Source organism: Cervus canadensis, chromosome 8 (genome assembly GCF_019320065.1).
Source record: "Cervus canadensis isolate Bull #8, Minnesota chromosome 8, ASM1932006v1, whole genome shotgun sequence".
NCBI classification, from domain to species: Eukaryota; Metazoa; Chordata; class Mammalia; order Artiodactyla; family Cervidae; genus Cervus; species Cervus canadensis.
In genome coordinates this window covers 7,742,525-7,753,774 of record NC_057393.1, presented here as the reverse complement: position 1 = coordinate 7,753,774, position 11,250 = coordinate 7,742,525, and the positions used below count along the sequence as shown (strand labels likewise).

General features: G+C 61.8%; 1 protein-coding gene across 1 annotated transcript in view; it reads right to left on the bottom strand.

The window, feature by feature from the left end:
- The window catches only part of FAM53B (family with sequence similarity 53 member B), a 112,732-nt gene that overhangs the window by 21,283 nt on the left and 80,199 nt on the right, over positions 1-11,250 (bottom strand). The gene's annotated exons all lie outside the window — the stretch shown is intronic.

Here is an 11,250-nt window from a genome sequence, read left to right as displayed (position 1 = left end):
GCCAAGCGCTCGGGTTAACACAGAAGCACAGAACCCAGCGCCCCACTTTCCCAGCTCCAAACAAGAGAGCAACTTCCAAGTGATTCAGGAAAAAAAAAATTAATTGCAGCTTTAGAAATACCCTTTCTCTCCAGCAGGACCCTGGGGCCCTGGGCGGCCCGGCCGCCTTGCGAGGCTCCCGGCGGTGACCGCTATTCACCACTCGCAGGTGGCCGATCAATTTCCCAGGGTTTATCAGCGTGGAGATCGTGGCATGCTCTTTCAGTGAGGGCTGCAGGAACCCACACGGGGCCACTTAAACCAGTCTGAAGCTGTGAAAGGCTCCATCACTCGAAGGCTGGGCCTGGCCGCCCAAACAGAGCCCCGGGAGGGCTGGCGGGAGGGCGCGGGGCAGCGAGGGGGGGTTGCCAATTAAAAACCCAAGCCCATGGACCTTTCTCTTCCTCGTTTTCATTCCTGCAGCTACAACTGTGTCCACTGGCAGCAGGTTCCAAAAGTGAGGCGGCCGCATTTGCCTCCCAGGGTTTGAGAGCTGCCATTCCCAAACGAGGCTAATTAAAAGCAGAGTCCCTCCCAGGCTGCTCCTGGGGCAGAAGGAGGCCTCGGAAGGCAAGGCCTGACTGTGAATGCTGGACTCCTCCGGGGGCGGCTGGCAGTCTGCAAGGACTGGTCCTCTTCAGACCATCACCCCACCCTCAGGGGCAGAGGGCCTCTGGAAGGAATAGGGCCCTCCTGGGCACCAGCCCCCAGGAGAGCCTGGCTCCTGGGGCCTCTGGAACCTTCCAGCATTCCCTGTATGTACCGGAGGGCCCCCCCACCTCCAATCTGCTCAGGAAGAACCTGGTGTGGGTGGAACTGGGCAGCTTGCACAGCTCTGCTCGGGGGTAAATTCAACCCCCATGCCCGCAAGCTGGCCGGCCTGGGGTCACTGACTATGCAGACAGTCACCGTCAGGGGAAGAAGGGACCCGGGTTTAATCACCTTCTAGCTGTTTATCCGAGGCCTGGCCTCTCTGCCCCTCTGGGCCTGTTTCAGCTGAAAGCGGTGACAACGGAGGCCACCCGGCAGAGCTGCGGGGCTAGCACAGCGGGGGCCCCACGCGGAGCAGCCCCCGGGGACAGCCAGCACTGTGACCACTAACCACACACGACCAAGTGCCCACCACCACCCCCTCGGAACTTCTGCCAGCAAAACAGGGAGCTTTGGCTCCACGAGGGCAAGACCAGAACCCCCAGAAGTGGGGCAGGGGGTCCTCCCTGCCCCCCTCCCTCCCTCTCCAGTGCCCTTGAGAGTTCCAGGACAGCTCCCAGCCCAGCAGTGGAGGAAGATGTGGGTGGCAAGTCTCAACGCGCTCAGCGAAATGCGCGTTAATTCCAGCTGACCTGCATGGCACTCAGCAACCCTTCTCCAAATTACCCGGGTATCCGGGTGGCTGAGCGAGGTCCTCCCCCCCGGGAATGTCTCCGAGAGGCCCCGTTTAGAGGTTTCTGGCACAGACAGAGGCTGGGGCGACCTCCCAGGGATGCTCAGGGGAGCTGTGGTTTCCCAGATGGGGGTGGTGGTGGGAGGGGGCACCTGGAGAGACTCCTGAGGCCCAAGAAAGTGACCTGAGAGGGCAGGTGGCGGTGATGGGAATGGTGGGGCGGGGGGGTGCTGGGGAGGGCAGCCTGGTCTCCCTTTATAGCCAGAGCCGCCTTTGGTTGAGGGGCTGGGAGACACAGTGCGTGGAGAGTGCAGCCCCTCGGCGGCGGACCCAACAGGCCCAGAGCATCCATCTCCAGGTGGAACCCATGGGGCCGGTCCCTCATGCTCTTCCCCAAATGAGAAGGCAAGGAGCTGTGTGGGTGGGGGGTCTGCATGCAGAAGTCAGCCCTCAGGGGCAGCTGCAGAAAGAGGAGGAGGCCCGGTCTCACCAGGGGAGCCCTAGGGTGGCCTTGTAAGCAGCTGGGCGGAGCCCTCAGTGCAGGAAGAGGTCGCTGGGTGGGCCATCCCCCGGGCTCCCGAGGCTTCCACGCACACGGACTGGGTGGCCTCTCCTCTCCAGGCCTCAACCTGGAGATGTCTGGGGATATCTGGGACGACGGTCTGGCTTCCTTTTTCTCTTTCAAGTTAAAAAAAAAAAAAGGAACTTTGAGAATTAGCATAAAAGTAACATTAATTCTAACCCAGCAGCAGCTCCTCAGGCCCTGCTGAGAGATCAGTTTGGCCCCTGAGACAGGCTCCAGGGCCAGGGGTGGCCCTGGTGCGGCGGTGGACAGGGCCAGCTCCGAGGGCAGACAGGTGATGGTAAATCGAGTCGGGCTTGTGCCAGGCAGTTGCTAAGATCTCCCCGAGAATCCTGAAATCCTGATTAATGGGCGAGATGGCTCGGGCTTTGGCAGGGGACTCAGGCGCCTTTTCTGATGAAAAGCAGCGACGCACACCGCGGGCGGCTGTCTGGCGAAGTGCCCATCTGCCTGGCCTCCCTGGAGGGGATCGGAGGTGGGGGGAGGTGGAGAGAGACCCCGGCATCGCCCGGGAGCCAGCAGGAGACGTGGGCCAAGAAGCCATCAGACAGGGTCACTGTCCTTCACAGTTCCTGGGCCATCTCCCCGGGGATGGGAAGAACAAAGCAGATGAACCCGTCCTGGGGGCGGGGGCGGGGAGGGGGGGGCAGGCCCATGCCGCCTGTGTCTTCCAGTAACCGGACGCCCGCTGCCCAGCCGCACCCGCTCTGCAGGGCACCTGACCCGAGTGGGCACCAGGAAGGCACCTCTCCTGTGCCGCTGCCTGGTCCAGAGGGATCAGATTTCCCAGCCGCGGCTAGAGCGTGTACCAGGGCCCCCGGGTCTGCAGCCTCCTGGGAGGTTGAGGTCTTTTCTTTCACTGCGGTCGGCAGCCTCCCCTGAACATTGTCACCTCTGGATGACCATCCCAGCTGGAGCGGAGGGAAGGGGGGAACCCGCGGGCACCTGTGGGCAGACAGGGCTTCTCCAGCGCAGGACGGCACCCCCCCGCCCCCTCCACGGGAGAACGATCGAGTCCCAGAGGTGACGTGGCCGGAGCTGGGACACACCGCCCTGGGGAAGCACAGCATCTCTCCCTGTTCGGGACACTTGGCTTTCTTCCTCTGAGGCATCCGCTCGGCGCCTTAAAGAATGATTCCCACTTTGGCTTCCAGGCAGATGAGCTAAATCTGCTCTGGCTCCTGAAACAGGGTTCAAACCTCGTCCCCAGATCTTCGGCGCCTGACGGGAGAGGCGAGGAAGTACACACATCCTCCAGCCATGCAGAGAAGGACTCCGAGGACAAACAGCTGCCCCAGCCCGGGGCTCTCCAACTGACACGCCACCACCTCCATCTCCTCCCTCGGCCCTTCTGCTACAGGCCTTTGGGACGTCGGGCCCAGGGCTGAAGGCACGAGGTTGGGCCCACCAGGGACACAGGGGTTTATGGGGACTCACACCCCTGCCCTCCAGCCCGGGTGGGCTACGGTCACTCTACGGCCCTTTCCCCCAAATCTCCTCCTGCTTCAGGGAGACCAGTCTGCACCCGCTCGCCTCAAGTGAACCTGACTTCTTTCTGAATTGTCATGGGGTGACTCCTATGGTTACAGGAGGCTGGAAGCAGGTATTGGGGCGAACGGCCAATGTCTCTTCCCCACCATGGGAGGGGGGGCCTGTGATAAGCATAGAACCAAAGAGCCAGGGCACAGACACAGTTCTCTCCGGGTCTAAGGTGCCCCAGGGCCTGTGGTAGGATGACACGGTCTACCTCCTGGCCAGCATCAGGCCCAGCAGAGCAGGAGGGGACCAGCCTGGCCTCTGAGGAGTCCAGTTGGGGCAGGCCGAGGCTGGTAAGGGATGGAGGGGCCAGGCTCAGCGTTCACTGAGCACTTGGCTGGGCCCGGGCGCTCTACCAAGCACCTTTGAAATACCATCTCATTTAATGTCCATTTCCCCGAGAGACTCGACTTTATTATTATAAATGGGGACTTGGAGCCCTGGTAACGGGAATGAATGGCTGGCGGAAAGCCACAGCTGGCTGCCCCCTCCAAGCAGCTGCCCCGGCCCATCCCCGCCCCCAGGCCTTGGCCATTTCTCTTGATCCTAACCCCACCCCTGACAACCCAGTGCTTCAGAGCCTCAAGCTGGATGCCGATTTGTCCATTTTGAGGCTGGCGGGGGTGGGGGGAGTTAACAGGGTGGGTGCCCCTTCAGGCGAGCAGGCCAGAGAAGGAAGGGAAGGTGGCCAGCTGAGAGCCCATCAGGGACTGAGTCCTGAGTCCCGAGCCAGCTACGAGAGGACGAGTGAGTGCCCGGACACACGGCGGTAGACCGAGGGTACCTGCCCGGTGTCCCAGACGGGGCACAGCAGAACCCGGGCACCAGGCTGCAGGCGTTGAGGGCAGACCCAGGATGAGCCAAGGAAGTGCAGGCCTCAGGCTTCCAGAGAGACACGAAGGAGGAGCTTTCAGACTCATGGCACTGTGCTGGGACCACGGTTCCCCGCCAGCGCCCAGACCACCGGGGAGGCCAACGACGGAGCAGGCTGGCAGCTGGGCTCAGCTACCAGTCAACCGGCAGGGTATCGGGGTGGGGGGTGAGGGCTGGAGAGGAAGTGGGTGTGGGTAAGGCAGCGTCAACAGGAAACACGCGGAACGTGCCCGTGAGCGGCTGCCTCCCCTGGACTCCTGCCTTCTCGGTTCTCCTTCGTATACTGAAAAATCCGCTTGCCTCTGCAGGGCCAAATGGTGCACTCTTCCTGCCTCCTGAGAAGGCCCTCTTTCTGGAGGCACCGGGGGCATCGAAGCTTCCAAGAAGCAAAGATACGGAAGGCTCTGGAAGCCTTTGCAGGAAGCCCCCAAGTATGAGGGGGACGGATGGGCACAGCTGCCCTCAGACCAGCATGCCCAGCAGCCAGGAGCCCACAGTCTCCGCGGAGAGGAAGGCGGGGAGCAGGGGTGGTACCTGGGGTAGGATGGGTGAGTGCCAGCCTGCTGGGTTCTGGCCGAGCTCTACACCTAGCCTGCCATAAACCGTCCCCATCACCTTCTCTCCCCAGAGCCTCCATCGCCCCGTCTGTGAAATGGCAATCACAGGTCTCCGGTTAGCTCGCCTGACAGGATGACCACGAGACCTCAAGGATGATGGTCTTCCTGAGGCTCGGGAGGGGAAGACCCGCAGAAACAGCAGCAGCAGGCCGCGCCTACACCCCCCTGCAGCAACAAGTCCTGAGATGCCCTTCTTGTCTTCACCGAGCAGACGAGCAAGCGGACTCGAGAGAGAGGCTCGGCGGCTTGCCCACGGTCCCGCCACTGGAACGTGGGTGTGAGCGCCCACCCGGCCTGCTCCGGGCTCCTCTGGCCGCTCAGAGGGCCTGGCTGGGATTAGCGATCGTGGGAAGAAATGCCCTGGGAAGGGAGCACAGCACCCCAGGCCCCGGAGGAATGTGCCGCGTCACTGGAGGCAGTGGGAAGCGCCTGCCACAACAGGAGAGGCACGGGGAGGCGCCAGGGAGTCAGGAGGAAGCCAGCGGGAGAGGAGAGCCCCATCCTGCCAATGTGCAGGAGCAGCTGCAGGCCTGCTGGGGAAGGTGCCAAGCGGGGGGAAGGGCCAGGGCTGGTGACCGAGTCCGGGGAGGGGCAGCCGGCTCACTGTGTGACCCTGGGCAAAGGGCCTCGCTCCCTGGGGCCTCCTTTCACCCCCAGATGCACAGACACTATTAGACGGAGGTCCCTTCAGGCTCAGAGGATTATGGTGCCAACTAGCACCACCTGCATCTCTTTATCCTCAAAGCTGGGAGCAGAGAAAGCAGTCCGGGGGACTAGAAGTTTGCACACCGTTTTCCTAGAGGAAGATGCTGTTGTCTCAGTGGACCCCAGCACACCGACCTGGACGGAAGCCCGCGAGTTGTTTCTGGGACCAGCTTGGCACCCTCGGACCACCCGCCTGACCAACCAAGACAGGGGGTGGGTGGAGAGGGTGCCGCCCGGCACGTGGACCCAGGCACAGAGGCGGCGGCAGGAAGCAGGAGGCGGCCCACGAGCGGGCCCGCCCCAGTGTGAGTCAGCGGACTTTTTTCTCCACTGCACACCAGGCAGTCTTGCCAAACTCCCAACAACTGCACAGATGTGGCCAACGCCAGTTCTAAGCAGACTTCCCGAGCAACCCCGAGTCTGCGTGTGCCCCACTGTGTGCGGGACGCCTGCCGCGTGAGGTGCCCAGCTGCAAGGTGGCAGGACTGGGGGCCAGGGAGCTGCCCCCCAGAGCGCGGTCTCACGGTGCCGTGTGCGCCCTGACACGTGCTGGGAAGTGTGCACTCCACCCCTGCTAGTCCTTCAGGCTCCAAAGGAGCAGTCAGGGACTGGATGCTTAATTGTCCCACAAACGATGCCGTACATCTCTGGTGCTCACAATGCCTCCACAAAGCACAATATTGTTAGCCCCATTTTTCAGGAAAGACAAACCCAAAACCCAAAACCAAAACAAAACCAAAAAACCCCCGTGGCTCAAACAAAGTCCCTTGCACAGGATTCTGTGCCTAGTGAATGACAGAGGTGGGGCTGACCACCAGACCCTCCTCCTGGCTGAGCTCCCCCGCCATGTGCATGGAGAGCTCTAGTCACATGAGATATTCACAGCATTAAGAGCTCAAGTCATAACATGATGCCTTGGTGACACGCACAGATGACATAATTATCCACCACACGACTTTTCTCCCTAGTAGAGCCAGAATATCTTATTCTGAGTAATATAATTAAGTACAGGATAATTGTAAGATACTGTAGGCTCTGCCCTGCTTCCAGAGTATGTCCTAAGAAGACAGCAACTAACCCTGGGACCTCTCCCGACAAGGAAGAACTTTCTCCCAGTGGGAGGAGGCCAAAGGTGAAAGAGCCATCTTGGAGAGGGAGAGAAACCCGGGTCACTGCAGTACCCAAGAGATGAAAAGTGCATTCTACTACGATTCAGAGAGCCAGGCATGAGGCCGAATCTTCTAAGGGCTCTGATTGGACTCTGCCTCCTAGATGGGGATGAAGAAAGGGATGATCGTGGTGATAAGGCAAGGGTGGTGATGCTGAAGGTGGTGATGATGGTGATGGAGATGCTGATGGTGGAGACATGAGGGTGTCAGAGGGGGTGGTGATGAAGACTATGCTGACGATGCCTGCGGTGATACGGGGGTGGTGATGAAGGTGACGGTGGCCGTGGTGCTGATACGGATGGTGGCGACACCAAGGGTGAGGATGAAGGTAACGGCGATGATGGTGATACTGTCGACAGCCGCTACTGCGGCCGGATGTGTGAGATGCTCTACACCCTGCGGCTTACGTGATTATCTTCACACCAGCCCTGGGAGGTGAGTGATGCACCCCGTTTGCCAACTGAAGAACCAAGGCTCAGAGGCCAGGATTCACCCACGGACCTCCACAGGCACGGCGCCGCGTCTACCTCATCCTTCCCCAAGGGATCGAGTCCGGATGAGAAACCGTTTCTTCTGCTGATGACCATTTTCCAGCCTCTCTCCCCAGAATAAAAGTCCCCCATCTCCCTATCAAGCCAAGCTCCCTTAACTGCCGGAATGTGTTTTCGGAGCGGGAGGCTTATCTGAAAGGAACGGACCCGTCCCAGAGGGGACTTTGTGTGCGCCAGACCCCAAGCCCTCTCCCGCCCTTGGCAGTAAGCGCGCTGGGGAAGGAAGGGCTCTGGGGCCTTCTGGGGGGCTGGGAGCGCTGGGAGGCACGCCCCTCCCTTCCCCAAGGGCCCCCCCCGGCCTCAAACGACCCCAAAGTCAATGCCGCGGCTGCGAAGGAGGCAGAGAGGCCGAGCAAGCCTGTGTCCCTGCTGGCCTGGTTCTGCGTCTGTGCTACAGGAAGAGGCCGCAAGGCCAGCCTTCAATCCATGCCGGGAGCCTCTGACGGCCTCAGTCAGCCTGCGACCCAGGGTCAAGGTGTGAGCCCAGCTTTCAGCCCCCTGTTCCACTTCCTCTGGCGCTGGAGGCTGGGCCTGGGGTCCTTCTGGGTCTCCTTCGGCCTCCAAGCTGCACAGGACAGGCAGGGATGGAGCTGAGGAGGACGGCCACAGGGAGAGGCGGAAGCTTGCACCCCAGTCTCGCTCCCAACCCACGGGCACCACGACGGGAGGTCCAGCTGCTGGATGGAAAGCACAGGCCCCCCGACAGGCCCTGGGGCCCAGACCCCGCTTTTTCGCTGCCTCCTCGGCTGGGCTCCCAGGTGGACATCCCAGCCCAGCAGCCCCTTTGCTTCCTCCTCAGGGCAGCGCGGTGCAGACAGTCAGCTGACTTCCTGCCCCGGGGCCTGACCGCCCTGGAGAAGCGAGGCCACGGAGACCCTGGTGAGCCCTGACATGGACACAGGTCTCTGGCCCCAGGTCGGCAGACCGCACCTCGGCTTCCCCAATGCTGGACTCTCAACGCGGTCCCTGCCAACCCAGCCTGGAACGTTCACGCCAGCCCCGGTGTCAGGATGGCCTGAGCGTGGGGAACATCCCTCAACCCAGGGGGCCTTCGCTCACCGGTTCCTTTCTTCCTCCCCATCCGTGGAGCACCCACCATGTGCCGGGCGCTGTCCTGAGCTCCAGGGACTGAAGGCCTGGCCGGGCAGGTCCCTACTCCCCACCCCCCACCCCCGGCCAGGATCCCTCTCCCAAGAGAATTCAAACCCAGCGCAATCTGGACTCAAAGCACAGTACGCATGAGAACTCTTTTTAAGGCTGAACAACTTTTCTCTAAGTTCTCCACTTCCAGCCCTCTCTTCCACCGAGGTCCCGAGACTTGCCCGTTTGTCCCTGCAGAGGGGGAAAGCGTCAGTTTCCCAAGAAGTTTCTGCTCAGCAGGTCGGAGCCACGGCAGTGCTCGGGGATGTACCGCTCGCACGGCACGTCCACATCCTGCCCAGGGCGGAGGAGGACGCACCCAGTGCCCACCACTGCCCGGTGGCAGAGGCTGTGGCCATGCCTCTCCGCCGCGGGCTCCGGTCCCAGCCTCTCAGCCCTGGCGACGAGCTGCTGGGTGACTGTGGCAACAGTCGCTTCCCTCCCCGGGGCCTCCGTGGCTTTGCCTACAGAGTCATGGATTGAAGGCGGGGGTGAGGTCTGGTGTCCAGGAGTCCGGGGCTGTGGGGAAGAGCGGTGTGTGTCCACACGGCCACAAGGAAGGACTGGGGCACAGGGCTGAAGCAGCAGCATCCCCCGGCCTCTCTGGTTCCCAACTTGGGGCCCTGAGTGCCTCCGTGCGGGGAGCAGCAGGGGTCTGGCAGGGGAGCGGCTCTGAAAGGAGTCGTGCCCTTCCCAGCTGAGACTTGCAGGATGAAGCCCCGGGCCCCTCCCGTGTCCCTCCAACCCTCAAGGGCCCACAGACAGGCATGGATGCCCTAGGTGAGCGTGGGCTCCCCCAACCCGTGCTTCCAAGGGACTGTGGGCGACAGGGCTCATCCTTCCTGGGGGGACCCACTGCCTCGGCAGCCCTAAGAGGGAGGAGCCACGGGCCCACAAATGAGGCCAGGATGGCACTTTCCAACCAGGTCCACTGGGGCCCTGCAGAGAACTCAGCTAGAAAGAGTCTCACAGGCTGCCTGTCTGCACCTCAAATATCCCACGTACACTGTCCTGTTTTGCTCCTTGAAACCACTTAGGTTGATGATTGCTATGCCCGCTTTGGGAGCAGAGGTATCTTCTGGCTCACATAGGTTTTGATGAGTTTCTCTGATGAAGACCCACACTCAAGGCCAGGAAGGGATGTCTTCCAGATTTTAGGAAGAGCATGCCTACAGCTGGGAAGCCTGGGGCAGCAAGAAGGCCCCAATGCTGACTGAACACGGCATCAGCGGAACCAAAACCGGCTGGGCGCTGCCGGGGCCCCCGCAGCCAGGCCTCACTCCCTGCCCTCTGGTTTCAAGTGTTGGTCGCTCAGTCATGTCTGACTCCTTGCGACCCCGTGGACTGCAGCCCACCAGGCTCCTATGTCCGTGGGACTCCCCAGGCAAGAATACTGGAGTTGCGTTGCCATTTCCTTCTCCAGGGGATCTTCCCGACCCAGGGATGGAACCCGGGTCTCCTGCCTCGCAGGTGGATTCTTTTACCATCTGAGCCACAGCAGTGGTCTACTCGTGAGTGGCTCGGCCGATAGCCAGGGCGGGGATGGGTTGTGGGTCTGTCGCTAGGGGGCCACTGGGGCGGCGGCATCAGGCAGGGAGCCAGGGAGACCTGGGCACCCCTCCCCCTGTGTGGCCGTGGGCAGGCCCACCACCTGAGCCCTACTCTCCCCACCCCTCAGCGGGGCGAGCAGAACCCACCTCAGAGGGACCCACGAGGAAGAGACAGGCAAGATGCATGAAGGTGCGGTCTGCCTCTCAGGGGCTGGGCGGGAGGGGACCAGAGCGGGCAGGTCTGGAACGCCTGTCATCGGTCAGCGCCCGTGCTGGTGGATCCTCCAGCTTGTGTTTCTGACCAGCAGTGGGGCCTGAGGCTTGGCTGGTAAACCGCAGGGGCTGGGTTCCACCTGGCAGGCTCTCCTTGCTGTTCCCGTCGTCAATACCCATCCCAGACGGAAGTGTGCCGGGTCACCTTGTGGACACGGCAGACATGGGTGCTCAGAGCCTCTAAGGAACCCCCCAGGACCCCAGGCACTAGCTTGGCTGCCACATCTCCCTTATTTGGAAAGAAGGGAAACTCTGGGGTGTGGATCCTAAAGCAGAAGGCTCATTATCGTGACCAAAGGAAATATTTACGAAGCATTCAAAGATAAAAACACGCTGGGAGCTAGACGCTGTGCCTGGCACCCAGCGCTAAGGTGCTCAGAGAAAGATCTCGGAAGGAAGGGACAGCCTTGGGGTGCCCGGCCCTCCCAAGTCCTGGGTCTCCACAGTAATGTGCCCTCCACAGTGTAACCCCCAAAGGACCACAGGGGCAGAGAGGGGCGTGTCTGGTCGGTGGCCTTGCAGGGATTGGTGGGAAGGAAGGGGCGCTCCTGCAGACAGGCTTCTGGTCCCCCGGGAAGGGCGTGGGGATGGCGGCCAGGGCAACGCGGCGGTGAGAGCGCATTTTCCACTTGCAGCAGAACAAACAGAAGTGAGTTACTGGAAGGCAGACTCTGATTCATCTGCCCCAAGGGCCCCCCCCCACCCCCCGCCCCACCGCCCCACGTGACGCACGTGCGGGGGGAGAAAGCCCAAGTCCTGCCATGTGCAGGAGCGGCCGCCTTTCCAGCCTGCAAAGAAGGGCAGCTTGAACCCGTGGCCCCCGGTTACCG